This window comes from Ptychodera flava, unplaced genomic scaffold (assembly GCF_041260155.1).
Source record: "Ptychodera flava strain L36383 unplaced genomic scaffold, AS_Pfla_20210202 Scaffold_28__1_contigs__length_4768798_pilon, whole genome shotgun sequence".
Classification (NCBI taxonomy): domain Eukaryota; kingdom Metazoa; phylum Hemichordata; class Enteropneusta; family Ptychoderidae; genus Ptychodera; species Ptychodera flava.
Window position 1 is genome coordinate 3,723,700 of NW_027248350.1, and position 14,037 is coordinate 3,737,736.

General features: G+C 37.6%; 1 protein-coding gene across 2 annotated transcripts in view; it reads left to right on the plus strand.

Annotated features, from left to right (window-relative positions):
• The window catches only part of LOC139127059 (sodium/potassium-transporting ATPase subunit alpha-3-like), a 59,161-nt gene that overhangs the window by 18,742 nt on the left and 26,382 nt on the right, over positions 1–14,037 (plus strand). The window lies entirely within an intron of this gene.

Sequence of the window (14,037 nt, forward strand, 5' to 3'; positions counted from 1 at the left end):
AATATCATATGACCTGACCACGCCACTTCTAAAATGACTGTGATGTAGTTCGTTTTGGAAGTGAAACTTGTAGATCCATCAGACTGGCACACTGCAATTACTGAGCTAATGTTTCTCTGAAGTGCATGTACGGTGATAATGTATTCCATGTTAATTTTTCCGCTAAATATTTATATAAGACTGTGTTCAGTAACCCTTAAAATGAAAGAGTGAATTTCTCTCGCATAAATTACTCTCAAATTGAGTACCAGGGTAAATTAATTTGTAATTTGCAATGAAATAAGAAACTGCCCTCTTCATCATTTGTATTGTCAAAGCCATTTGATATGAATAGTGTTGGTCTGTTTACTGGTGAGAGGGGTGTTGTGTGGGTAAAACAAGCCCACTCAAGGCCTACATCAGAAAAGTATAATATTTGAGAACAAAAAATTCCCAATGTAGCATCTCTCTATGCAGTACACTGTCTACAGTCTTGTACCCAGTACCAATGCCTGCCCATCATGAATTCAGGTCAACCTTGCACATGTACATGTAGGAACATATTGTGTGCTGCCGACTTGTAATATTATGTAACTAAATATTAGAACATACAAAGTGAAGGTGTAATTTGCATGTGAATCAGAAAAGAAATGAAAAGTGCAGTTCAGAGAGAACTTTCCTAATTTCCTTTCAAAAACCTTGTAGTTGTACAGAAAAAAATAACTGAAGGGAGAAACTGAGATCATCATTAAGTAGAGAGAAAAAATAGTTTTGAGGTTCTAATGACATGAGAGTGGGTGGTATTGGAAGGCTTTATTGTGGAATCTATACTCATTGATTTCTTGTTTGGATTATCATGTCTGTGTGGCATTCTTTGAAGTGCTGACTCTGTGACGTCACAGATATGCGGTTTGTTTAGAGATTTGTGACGTCACAGCCGCTGGTGTCTGGACGTCACAAGATGACATCCGTGTGCCTGCTAAGTGTATTAGAGGTAGACACTCAGCAGTGGGGTCACTGGCACGTTGAATTCATTAAAAATCTATTGGTGTTTCAGCTGTCAAATCTTTGCCCACATTGAAATATGAAACTTTCTGGAGAAAACATTGATGTGTGATATTCTATTTGCATTACATTCAAAGTGGGTGAGCATTGCAATCCGGCAAGCATTGCCGGTGAACTCTACCACAAAGCAACGGCTCGCATCAACCAATGACAGGCGAGCATTCAAAGAAACGCCATGGCAACATGAAATTGTTGCCATACTTGTATTCAAATCCACAGAATGCGGTAGACTAGTGTATGTGTGTATGACAAATATCACAGCCTGATTTCTCCAGGGGATTTTCTCAGAATAGCTGCAGGCCAACGTCATGGCAAAATTGTCAATGATGTGTTCTATATTTAGAACGGAACAATTTGAAGTCTGCAGAGCTGTAATGTAATGAGTGTATTTTATCTAGAAAAGGCACAAGATGGCATGGAAATAAATTTCTTAAACAGACGATCCAATTTAGTGATTTCCATCTGCGTTTACTGGTCTAAAGTAGGATTTGGTATTGATTATTTAGTAATTGCATGAGCTGTGCCTGTGTATTGTCCCATTGAATCCTAAGTCCGCATGTTGAATGCAAACTGTACGACAATCAATGAGACAAAAAAACAATTTTTCTGTAAGTTGATTCTCTGGGGAAACTAGCAGAATTATAGTGGGCATGGTGTGCAGTTATCAATTTTATTACTGTGTTAGATACAGTGTGAAAATTGCAATTAATCTGGTCACCTATGTTGTTTGTGATCCTGATAAATGGCGAGCTGTATACCTTTCACAGCACCATACGTCTATGAATTTTTCTACAGGTCAGTTATGATCTTGTATGTAATCTTTCATACATATACAACTGTGTGTTGCCACATGTTCAAAATGATTGCTGTCAGTTCTCTATAATGAAATTCAATTAAATATTGACAATGAGCTGTCTCAATGAAATTGTAAGGAAAGTCTCTCACATACAAAAAATGTTCATATTTGCTACCGTAATTATATCCAAAATATGTATATTGATAGTAATCTGATTTTTTATTGTTCAACACATTGACATGCACTGTGCTGTACTGTGCCGTATATGTGAAACAAATGGCGGTATTTGCCTGGCCATCCAAGTTCTGTCTAATTGAAGCTTTTAATCTTTTACGCGGACAGCAATGTCAACCGTGATGGAGCCGCTGCACTTAGCTGGTCCATTTAGCATGCTGAGCCGATGAGGTCAGCCTGGTCACTGTGGATGGCAGACATTTAGAGTAATGGCATAACAGCATAGATATAGAGGGCAGATCTGACATCATCCAACATTGAAACCTCCTTTGCTAATCACTCTGTTAATTGCACTGGATGAACCCCACTGTACTCTGCATCACTCTCTGTGCAATTTGAAAAGTCTGAGGATGTTAAAAGATGAAATGAAAAGTATTCAAAACATGCTGGGGATGGTTTTGTTGTGTGTGGATTGTTATGATTTTTCAAGGAACACGCAAGATTGCAATCATGCACATTTGTGCAGTTGTATGTCATTCATGCTGCCGTTTTATGTAGTAAGATCTGCTCAGTTTTAATAGTTTCAGCTACTGCTGTAAAGTTATTTCGTTGTTTTCAATGATTCAAGAGAAATCTCTCCATTTTAGGTTTTTTAAGACTATGACTAGCACATGGCACTCTCAATATACAGTAAACTTACTTCAAGAATTAAATATTATTCAAAATTAACAGACGACTTTGGTCTATTATTTTATGATTTAAAATCCTCACCATAGTTTTCCTCAGTGCTTCCCAAAACCGGAGTCCCCTAGTACAGAACCCAAAGTGGGCAGTTTGATGACATATTTGTTCTATATCCCGACAAGCTGTGCATACCCTTCTGCTCCAGTTAGTGATGAATGACCTTGAACAAGGCTGCCTTTCAACTTGCATTGAAATCTGAACATGGGTTTGAAAGGCACAGCTTTAATGTCAGTCCACAGTCCAATCAATAAACAGTGTACAAATTAGCATTTTAATCAGCCACTACTGTATTGATTTGATATCACTTGTTTGAATATGTGGAAAATTGGCCAGTGTTGAATAATGTCATTGCTTTCTCTCATAAATCTGTGCAGCTGAAATTTTTATTTCATTATTAGATCAATAATCATATTCCGTTTTTGAAAAATTTCTGACATGATAGACCATTTTACCATTTTACCGTGATTTTATTCAAAATTGAAGTTTGGCATTTGATACTTGCAATTTCTTTCCAATTCTTTGAACATTTTAACTCATTCAACTCAGTCTTCCAGTACTGTATACCGTATTTGCGCAGCCACAGTTTATAAAACAACAGGAACTCACAAAAGTCTTGTAAATGGAAAGGTAAAAATATCAACCTTCAAATGAATTAGGTATGACAGTGAGATTGTAAATACGTGATGATAATTTCAAACACCTGGTTGTTGCCATGAGGTACATGCAGCTCATTTGTCTTTCCTGCTTTTCCAGTACAAGACAAAAGAGGGAATACTGATGGATCAACGCAAGGAAGAGATTTTTTACAGTCTTTTCATGATGTTTCGATGGCAACCATAGAATTGCTTGTAATCAGATATTTTTTTATTTGTCACTGACAAGGACACATATGAATAGATACATTTTCCATTGGAACACTTTGCAATGAAATCCCTGGAATGCATTGTTGCTTTGTGATGAAGGAAAGGCCAGGTACGGGTAAACCTGGTTTTAACCTTTATTTCGCCACGATATTAGCATATGCATGGGAGTTTTAACATCATTTCAATTTTGTAACATACTTGTATTCTCATTCCCGGTTTACAAAATTTTAACTAGCTATCCATTTTGTACTTGGCAATTGAACATGTAAATTCTCTGAAAGTGCTGTTTTGCTTTTCAAAATTTCATCCATTTGGCGCAATCACTGTGCCATGTAGAAATGCAAAACGAAATTTCCTCCTTCAGTATTACAAAGTGCAGTAACATGTTCACATAATAAAATGAATATAATATACAATGTTTCCATTGTAATAACAGTGATGTCAATTTGAGTGCATGATGTGCTGATCAAAGCAGATTATTTATTTCAAATTTGTCATGTAAAATAGGTTCATTCCAAGTTCACCGATAATGAAAGACGGATGCTGAACGTGCGTTTTGCTGATGCAGGATATTGTCATTGGCCTCACGTTCAGGCGGTTCACACACGAGTAACGGATCCATCAGGGAAAGTGTAATGGCATTCCGTGATATGTCGTAATGTGACCTTGTTGCCGTGACCTTGGCAAGTCATCTGTGCCGTTTTCATGCGATTTACTGATTACCTTTGAGGCAGTCCTATGTATAAATGCAAGGATACTGTATATTCTTGCCTGGCAAAAAGGCCGTGTGCCAAGTTCATGTATATTTTTTATTTACAGCCTAGATTGGTATTTTCCTGTACCAAGGGCAGACTGTGTAAATTTCCCACCTGGGGAGGATCAGTAGCCAAGCAATCCAGGTCACCCAAAACCTAAACACTCCATGCAGTAATTGATTTGTCACATATCTGCTGTTTTTACATGCTTCAATGCACCACAAAATAATGGTTAATATATTTTTTGAGATAATTTACATTGGGAAATTGCAATCTTGTCGCAATTTGGTCAAAAATTGAGAAGTAATATTATCCTCATGACAAATTTACATGTACTAAAAACAAAAGTGGCAGACAAGTCATTGAATGTATGAGCGCTCACACAGTTAGATTTTCACCTTACTTTGAATATCATAAATATGAAATCATCACTCCAGGTCATGGTGATCACCCTTCACACCACACCCCTATTATCTCCACATCTTTTAATCACCCTGCTGTCCTCAATCACTGGTTGGAATGCTCCACTGGGAACGTAGGGGGTCAGCAGGGTTAAGAGTGAGTTCTGTTCCTCATTTGTCAGTGCTGCTCACACACCCCATGAACACATGATACAAACGGGATGAAATACGGCCGTGAAGGAAATATTAATTTTTAAAAAGCATATCCGCACAGACATGCTCATCATGATCCTTGTGGAATTTATGGAGTATAGCTGAGGAGTCTGACATTTGATTCAGAGTGCATTTGCAGCTTTGGGATGAGCTTAGACCGCCGTATTAGATGTTAAATAGTTGATGCATTCTGTTCTTTATCATCGTGACAAGACGCATGGTGCCGTGGGGCTTCTCTTCAAAGGGGACAATATCTCTGCCTTTTCATAATGTATTCACCAGCCTACATGCAGTATTGCAATATTTTCTTATTCGTCGTCTTCAGTGTAAGTTGAAATATGAAGTGATGATAGCCTTGCAAATGCAGTGCTCTGTGTTCAATATTTATTGTTATTTATCGCTGACCAATAAAAGTCTTGTCTGGACAAGAAATTCAGTCGCCAACGATAACACATGAATTGCACACCACAGTGTACACATAGAGGCTGAACAGCCAACACTGGGAATATCAACACGATACCATTAGAAGTAGGGCAAGAAATAGTAATTCACAGACCAAAACAATAGAAAATAGATCATTGGCTCCATGTCAATGACAAGTTGTCAAATGTTATACATGTACCAACAAACTGACTATAATCATGAGCAATGGTGTGCATGTAAACACCATCATGTGTTTAATAGTGCAACCAGATTAAAATGAGATATACAGAGATACGGCTGAGTTTCTAATGACGTCAAAGCTCTTTTATTAATGAACAAAAAGTAAATATTTGTCCAACGTTTTTGACATTTTGATAAATTCCCCCAGGAATAGCAAAAAGTGGTATATTTTTAACCCCCAGTGTGAATATTTAACGTATTAAAATTAGGCGTCAAGCAACGCGGCCACAAGATGTAGCAATAAACAGCAACACGGCCACAAGATGTAGCAATAAACAGCAGCACAAGAACACAAAATTTGTGCAGATTTCTGTCAGCAGCAAGCAGGCAATATTAGGTGCTTCTATAAATTAGTAACAAGCCTACAATGGATGGCTTGTTTTCGTCCCATTGCTTTGTGCTGTGTTATCATTGTGTTTGGCTGATAGTGTGGAACACATCTCAACATCTGACTGCAATCACACTGGTGCTGCTACACTACTATCAGCTGATAATGTGTCTTCCAAAATGACATTTATCTGTTGATGATAGAATGCACAGTTCAAATGACAGCCGCCCCCACACATTCTCTTTGAAAACAATGAAAGATGATAAGGAAGCTACCTTGAACTTTATAATATATTGATAATTGAAGTTCAGAGTGAAATTACAAAATGCAGAATTTCTAGACGTAAAATGTGTATTGAAAAACAAGAAATTAATCCAGAAATGGAATTTAACGTCACACTTTGAGAGGAGCTATAAGTCTGTACACATTTAGCCCTTTGAGCGACATAGTCAATTTTTGTTGCCTTTATAAAATGTACCCAAGTCAAATTTTTTCAGACTTTTGCCAAAATTTTGATGAAAAACAGTAGTCAATGAAATGTGATGTCCATTTGGTTCAAAATTATCAAGAAATTACGGAAAAATTTCATTAAAATTGTTAATATGTTGCACTAAATTTTTTGGGAACATTACCGGTATTATAACAGCAGTCAAAGGGTTAACATGGAGAAGTCTCATCTTGCATGTAAACATTTAAGTTTCAATTTTCTATCCCACATTCCCAGGTACTCACTTCAAAGCAATTGCCAACATTGTACCGATTGTAATTGCCTCTTCCATCATTTCAGTGTCAGGTTTGTTTGCAAGTTGACATTGTCTTCCAGTGAATGTGACCTGTACTGTGCACCTGAAGCAGTGGAGGAAAATCAAGAGATTTTCATGAAAAAATTTTGTTAGGCCATGGTCAGGCTCTTGCTAACAGTATTCTATGATCCCTGTTTCATAAAATAGTTTTGACCATGCTAGTGGATGACAATAACAGAGTGGACCATACCACTGTGGAGAAAGGTACATTTTTTTGCTAAACAAGGATGTGTGTGGGGTTGTAGTGAAGAGAAAATTCAATGAGAAACAGAAATTGAACTATATCAGAGATAATAATTGCATTGGAGTTCTCAGTGTCATATCCCTTCATCAGCCATTAAAGATTCATTTGCATTATTGAAAAGCTGTTTGTAAACAAAACGACATCTGGTAAATGGGTCTTAGTAAATTGCTTTCAGTGTTTGAAGGCAAGCATCAAGCGAGTTGAGCGATATCAAACAGCTAGGTATGGAAATACTACTCAAGAGGGAAGGCATGTCCTGGTACACATCAACAGTTTTGCATTACTGATGTTGACATCAAGGTTGACAGGGGCTCTGCCTAGACTGTCTTTCCTTGCTGTAGTCTCTCGCACATACAGGGGTGGGCCGCAGGCATAACCGTGAGTGCCGAAGCTAAACACCAAGGGGGTGGTGGCAATTGTGGACTGTTCATGCGTGTGACATTCCAAGCTCGCAACACCCCCCACACACACCCCCCACCCCCCTGCCTATGTGAGAGAGGCTGTACCAATATTAGGGTACAAGAGACTGTGGACAGGATAGGGCTAGCCATGTGAAGGGGATAGCCTGCACACTGAATCTGGACACTCATCTTCTCAAGCATTGATTTAGGAACTGATACTCATGACAGGTTTTTTTAATCAGCACATGCACAGGTAACATGTTAGAGGCAATATTTCCACAAAGCCTTTCCTCTTGTAGATCTTGTATCATTGCACATTTGAAATCATTATCAGTGTTTTCTTAGGTAGAACACTTTGTAACATCTATTGCAATGATTTAAAAATGACTGCCATTTCAACGATAATTTTCAAATCATTGTGTGAAAGAAATGATGAGGGGTCCTATCTAACCTTAGCGCCCAACAGTTTTGCAAATAATAAATTATCATTTATCCCGTCTATACATCTCTTTTCAGTTCCTACATACATGTATACAAGTGAAAACACAGAAGCGAAATTTCTTTCTTGAAATCAGTCAAAACTCAAATATTCATTGTCACCTCAAAGTGCAACATTCCGGTGTTTAGTATTTACCTTGGCAAAGTGTAATGCTACTATTGAGTATCGTCTGAGTAAGCAAATCCAGAAATAATGATTTATTTATCAGTGGAGAGTATTCATCCATTGGATGGTGCAATTTATACGACACTTCCCCAGAATTATTTGCTTCAGCTTGCCCATAAATACTAATAAAACTAAGAGTTTATTTAGTATAATTTACGAAGTGATGAATAAGTTTTATACTCTGCAAACTTCTGTAAACAATACGCAAACTTCTGTATTCAGTCAGCTTGCTTCAACTTTTAATCTGGTAAACTTCCTCAAAGCGTTACCAATGAACATGCACATTGGCGTCTCTATGATTTTATAATAAAACAAGTAGATTAGCTGTTTTTCACTTCCCAGAAAAAAGTTCAAAGCCCAATGAGAAGCCAGTCATATTTTATACCTGCATAAGCCAGATACATGGTTTATAGCTATGGTTTATTGACTTGTGCAAAAGATTAAATCAATTCCAACTTGGTGATGACAATGAATATATAGTTGTTCTGGACCATCAATGTAAAGGGCATACACGTATTTGTAGATTTCATTTCATTTTAGAATGTACATACGTTTATGCTGGTACATATACAGCAGCGTCTGATGAACAGACACAATTATAAAGACTTTTGAGATAGAATTACTGAGTTTGGAGTCGTCAGTTTTACTAGAATTTTGCCAAAGCCATCTGCATCGTGTGCTTTGACAGTAACGATCAGAGGATTGTCCTGTCTGTCATTTGGTTTCATCTCAGCACGGCAATTATGTGTGCGTTGTCCAGCTCAATTTTCCAAACCATTAGATGGGACTGAAGAACAAAATGCCTAATGGCTGTGTCATCAGTGGTAATTTACTGATGACCTCATTGATAATGTGTCATTTAGCCCGACTAATGGATCCATTCACTTTTTATTTTACAATTCTCTGATGTGCTGTATAGCTCACTGATTTTCTGTCAGATTTGGTAATGATAATAATGGTTAAAATGTCCGACTTGGTTGGGGTTCAAAAAAGTATTGTTTTTGGCTAATGAGCTGAAACATAATGAATGCAATTTGATTTAACCAATGACTAAGATTTTTAATTCAGTTAATTCTATTTCACCAAGTGGAATTCTGTGGCATACAATATCTCTTTTTCATCCATGAAATCACTGAAAATATTACAATGTCAAATACACAAATTAATGGTAAGTAGGGCAATATTTGTGCATCAAGAGTAAAAATTCAGTATTCAAATATTTGTGTTCTATTTGCAATCCAACACATCATTTAATATTTTTGGAAACTACAGTACACAGTTGAAATGAAAATGACCAAATTTCCCCCAAAAGTTGATTTCATGACTTCCCGTACTTCACCATAGTTACCAGTGACTGAGAATGACCTCAGAGGCTGCAAGGACAAAGAGGTCAATGATCTTTATGGCTTGCTGGTGATACAAGAGATGATCCCTTATACTTGAATGCATAATACATGATTGTATAATGTTTGCATGTAGAGGGGAGTTGGTAATGCTGTATTTCAGTTGTCAATGTCATGCACAAAAAAAATATAATGTTTACACCCAGGAAACTGTTCATATCTGCAATATACAATCATCGTTCCTATTTCATTCTGAAATGTCAGCGGTGTAAACTCTCAACAAAGTATTCCAGCAATTTATCTTGTTTTAGGGATTTCTTGAGGGCCATTTAGTCAGCGAATTTTTTGCAATATCAAATTTTTGAATGGGGAGAAATTTAAGCCATCACAGGCATGAGCCCCCTAAAGTATAGAACATGAGTTGACATTGTGACAGACTGTAACAGACCTCAGAGAGTGCCCCCTTCCTGTAGACGTGATGACAAGTGAAGTTTGCATCACAGCCAAGGAAATGTGATTATCTGATGGCCTTCTGAGAATTCCAAAGTAGGTGTAGAATGGATGATCACTGACGTGCACATACATCCACATTTGGTTCATCGGTTCAGGTACATGATGGTATTATATATCCAGTCTTGTATAAAAAGCATCACCTGGTCATATCATGTCTGTATATCATCGAGTTTTATGAAATACATGTAATTGCAAATATGATAATTTGTGGTGAAAATGTAATACGTTGTGGTTGCTCCTCAAAAAGTTGCAAATTTGTTTCTGTGATATGATGGATACAAATCGATGTTGTAGTGCTATTTATTGTACGTCTTGCCCTAGGGATCATTGTAGCATAAAGTGGTGTGCTGCAGTGTCTAAATAAGTTGCATAATGCCTATAGGATGACCTGAAATAAAATAAATCTTGAAATCTTCAGAGATAGACTTGTCTGAGTACCAGTTAGCCCGGCATAGCATGTCTCTCCTGAACAAGGTTTCTGAGGAAAAAGTTTTTGCAGTGGAACGTGGAATATCACAAATTTGTTTGTAGTACTTTGACCAAAGATAGAAGTCAAACTGTGCACATCCACAGTGATGATAGCGATTATAGGTGTGAATTTTGTTACATAAAAAAAATAACGGTAATAGTAATGCTTTCCTTATGAAACAGCAGGTGTCAGCAGGAATTTCATTTTAATCACAAGTTTCTTTATCCCAGTGAATCAAGTTCAATGGGGAATGCTATCTCCTTGGAGTTTGTCACAGGGGACACTGCATAGACACACCTGTCGATAGATCTTCATTGAGCAGAGCTGTGCTTGTGTATTAAGCACTGATTGATGCATTCAGTATATTACTAGCTGCATTGTAAGGACTCTAGAGGGCCTTGTGGCATTCAGGGAAAAGTTGTACATGATTTATCCGTCACTCGTTCGCTCAAAGAAAGACAACTAGACTCCCCAGGTCAGTGTTGAAATCACAATAGTAAGTAGGCCATGATCACTTTTCAAAGATACTCATACCCTACCCCTGTCTGAGTCACAGTGTCATATGAAGCATAATGTTTGCAGTGATCTGCAGGAAGTGTGCATTTGTAAATAGGTGTGGTTAAGTATATACTGGATGGATTTCTTATACTTATGTTTTAATGTACCTGCTGAATCAGTCCTTTGGAAATGTGACACTGAAATGGAGAAAAATCGTATCAACTGCCTTGAAAATTTGCCTAATGTTGAAGAGTTCTTGTACCACATACTACAATTTCATCTGAGAGAGAATTGCTAGGTGATTGAAACACTATTGAAAATATACTCTCATAAACACACTACAATATTGATAGCAGTTAGTTTATGGTGTCCATGTGGTGTTTGAATTTGGTATGGCCGCACCATATGGCACATAAACTTACAAAAGCAAATCCAGAACTGCAAAAAGCATTCAAAAATATGACTTGAAAAAATTTCTGAAAATAGAATGACTCTAGTCTAAAAATAGAGATGTATGGCGGCCCTGGCTTAGGATCACAGCACGATGTATCTCCATCTGGAGGTGTGTTCAAGCCAAGCACAGTTACACAACTTGGCAGGTGATATCAGATAATCTTATCAACAAATCTGATAAGCAGAATATTATAATGTATGGAATACATACTTGATAGTGGTTCAGTCAGTCTGTACAAAAGTTATGTGTTTAATAGTCAGGAACTCTGATAACTCTTGTAGCGGTGCACAGTGTTTGTACTGGGTTAGGAGGATTATCAGTACAGTGTTTCAAACAACTGTTACAGCAAATATTGCCAGGACGTTAAAAGTTACTTATCAATGGTTGTGAGTGATTTTGGATAGCTCTGTGAACATCAGTGCAAAATCAAAATAAAATTTTGTAAAAGTTCCTGTAATTGGCAGAAATTGGATCACTTGATACACATCCAGCCAATAAATCACATTCATACATAATTCTTTCTGTCAATATGTGAGTAACTTTTCACAGTTACAGATGGCGAGTCAAGCTGGTACATTTATATCACTTATATTTCATCCACATGACATGTGTAAAACCCATTAGAAGCCAGCTGCTTAGATATGAGTGTGCAGTGTGTACGGTACAATAACATGCTCTACTACTACTAGTCATTCAGTCAAATTATGGAAAGGCTGTCGGGGTGAAAGGTCAAACTTTCAACCAGCGGATTTTTGTTAAATATTCTCTTTTATAATACCATACTTCAAAAGTCATTACCTCGTAAACGCCTTTAACTTCTTCATTATAGAATTTACCCATGTACTTCCTCTTGAATTTTGCCGTGAATTAACCCTGTGACACATACTGTACAAGCTTGTTACCTACTTCAATATTTGCCATTCGAAGGTACAGTTTGCAGTGTTCAATGCAATAAACTGGACACAGTCCATCTGCTGCACTCTAATTGAATGTGACAGTATGGACGCACCCTGAATATCTAGGTCTTTTTTTTCAACTCCAACATGGGGCATCTCACCTGGAGAGGGTGCCATTGCCCAATGCAACTTCCTGAAATAAATACAGTATGCCAATCAGTGGCCTGGGAATGGCTGTCAATGCATAGCACTGAGATCCCATGCTGATCAACTTAAATGTCTGCGAATAGACAGGCACGCTCCCTAAGATGGTAGCCAAAACTGTTGCCATGGAAATCAAACGCAATGGAAACTCTGGTAGCACACCAATTGAGAGTGATGTTGGAGCTACCATGGTAATTGTATCGATGACAGGATAGCATTCACACAGTTCACTGTAGGAGGGCAATCATAGTCTGACTTTTAAAGAGTTCAATGTTGGTGTGTTGTCCATGATTCCACAGTTCTCAGCTGTGTGACCTGAGAGAGAGAGAAAGAGAGAGAGAGAGAGAGAGAGAGAGAGAGAGAGAGAGAGAGAGAGAGCGAGAGAGAGAAGAGAGAGAGAGAGAGAGAGAGAGAGAGAGAGAGAGAGAGAGATCTCCGTGGTCAGTGGTGCATTAATTTTGACTTCTATGGCACACTTATTCTCACCAGGGCCTGTATCACAGTGAAGAGCCCCCCCCCCCCCACACACACACATTGAGGGTAACAGAGAGTTGTTTTCGTTTCAAACCTTCTTTACCCTCAAGCTTCATAGTTCTCTCTTTAATTTTACAATATGATAATTGCAAATTTGCATAAAACATTAAGGACATGACAGGATATTTATTTCATGCAAGTACATCCTCTTTGAAGTAATACTGTCAAAGGCCATATTTATTGTTCAAAATTTACGGTAATCAAATATATGTTCAATGCATGTCTTTATATTAACAGTCTCATTTCCTGTATGAACAATGCTGACTTTGATTTCATTCAGATGCATGGTCTGTTGGTGAATATTGTATGTCACTTCCTTCTATTGCAATAATTAATCATGAAGAGATGTAGGATCAGAAGTCTTTACAGAAATTCTACATCAAGATCTCTCTCAGTGGCAATAAGGACAGATTGCAATATATTTTCCAGTGAAGTGCCGTTTCCTCTTAAGACTCATGATGATTATAAACATAGCTAGGGGAATCAGACTTGAATGTTCGTTACAAGATTTTTACATAAATATTTGAAGGTTCTCATATTTTCCAAGAATCCTCCCTACATTGTACGTGTAGCTTGTGGCTAGCAGTAATACATTTTGCTCATAAGACTGAAGCTGCATACGTAATGCTGTAGATACATTCACTAGTAGAAAGCAGTATGGTAAACTTGCACGTATAGAAATGAACAAGCTTATGAAAATGTAATGTGATTAAGGATGACTTCAAAAAGTGATTGATGTTGCTATATTTGGCAAACAGTGACTGAGACATACATCACGCTGTGACATTTGATGTTGCGTTTTTTTCATCACTTCCTGATTGTTGATCCTGTTAGTCAAATCTGAAAATGGGTGTTTGATCCCAGGATATTCAGTTTCCCATATTAGGCAACAGTTCCACATGCAAATATGTGTCTAAGAATCATGTGCGTCCCATCCCAAGGCTGTTTCCTCTTCATGTTCAAAGCAGAGCAATCATACAGTTTTTGAATTCAGTGGTCCTTCGTCACGCCATCGCTCTGTAGGCTGCTGTAC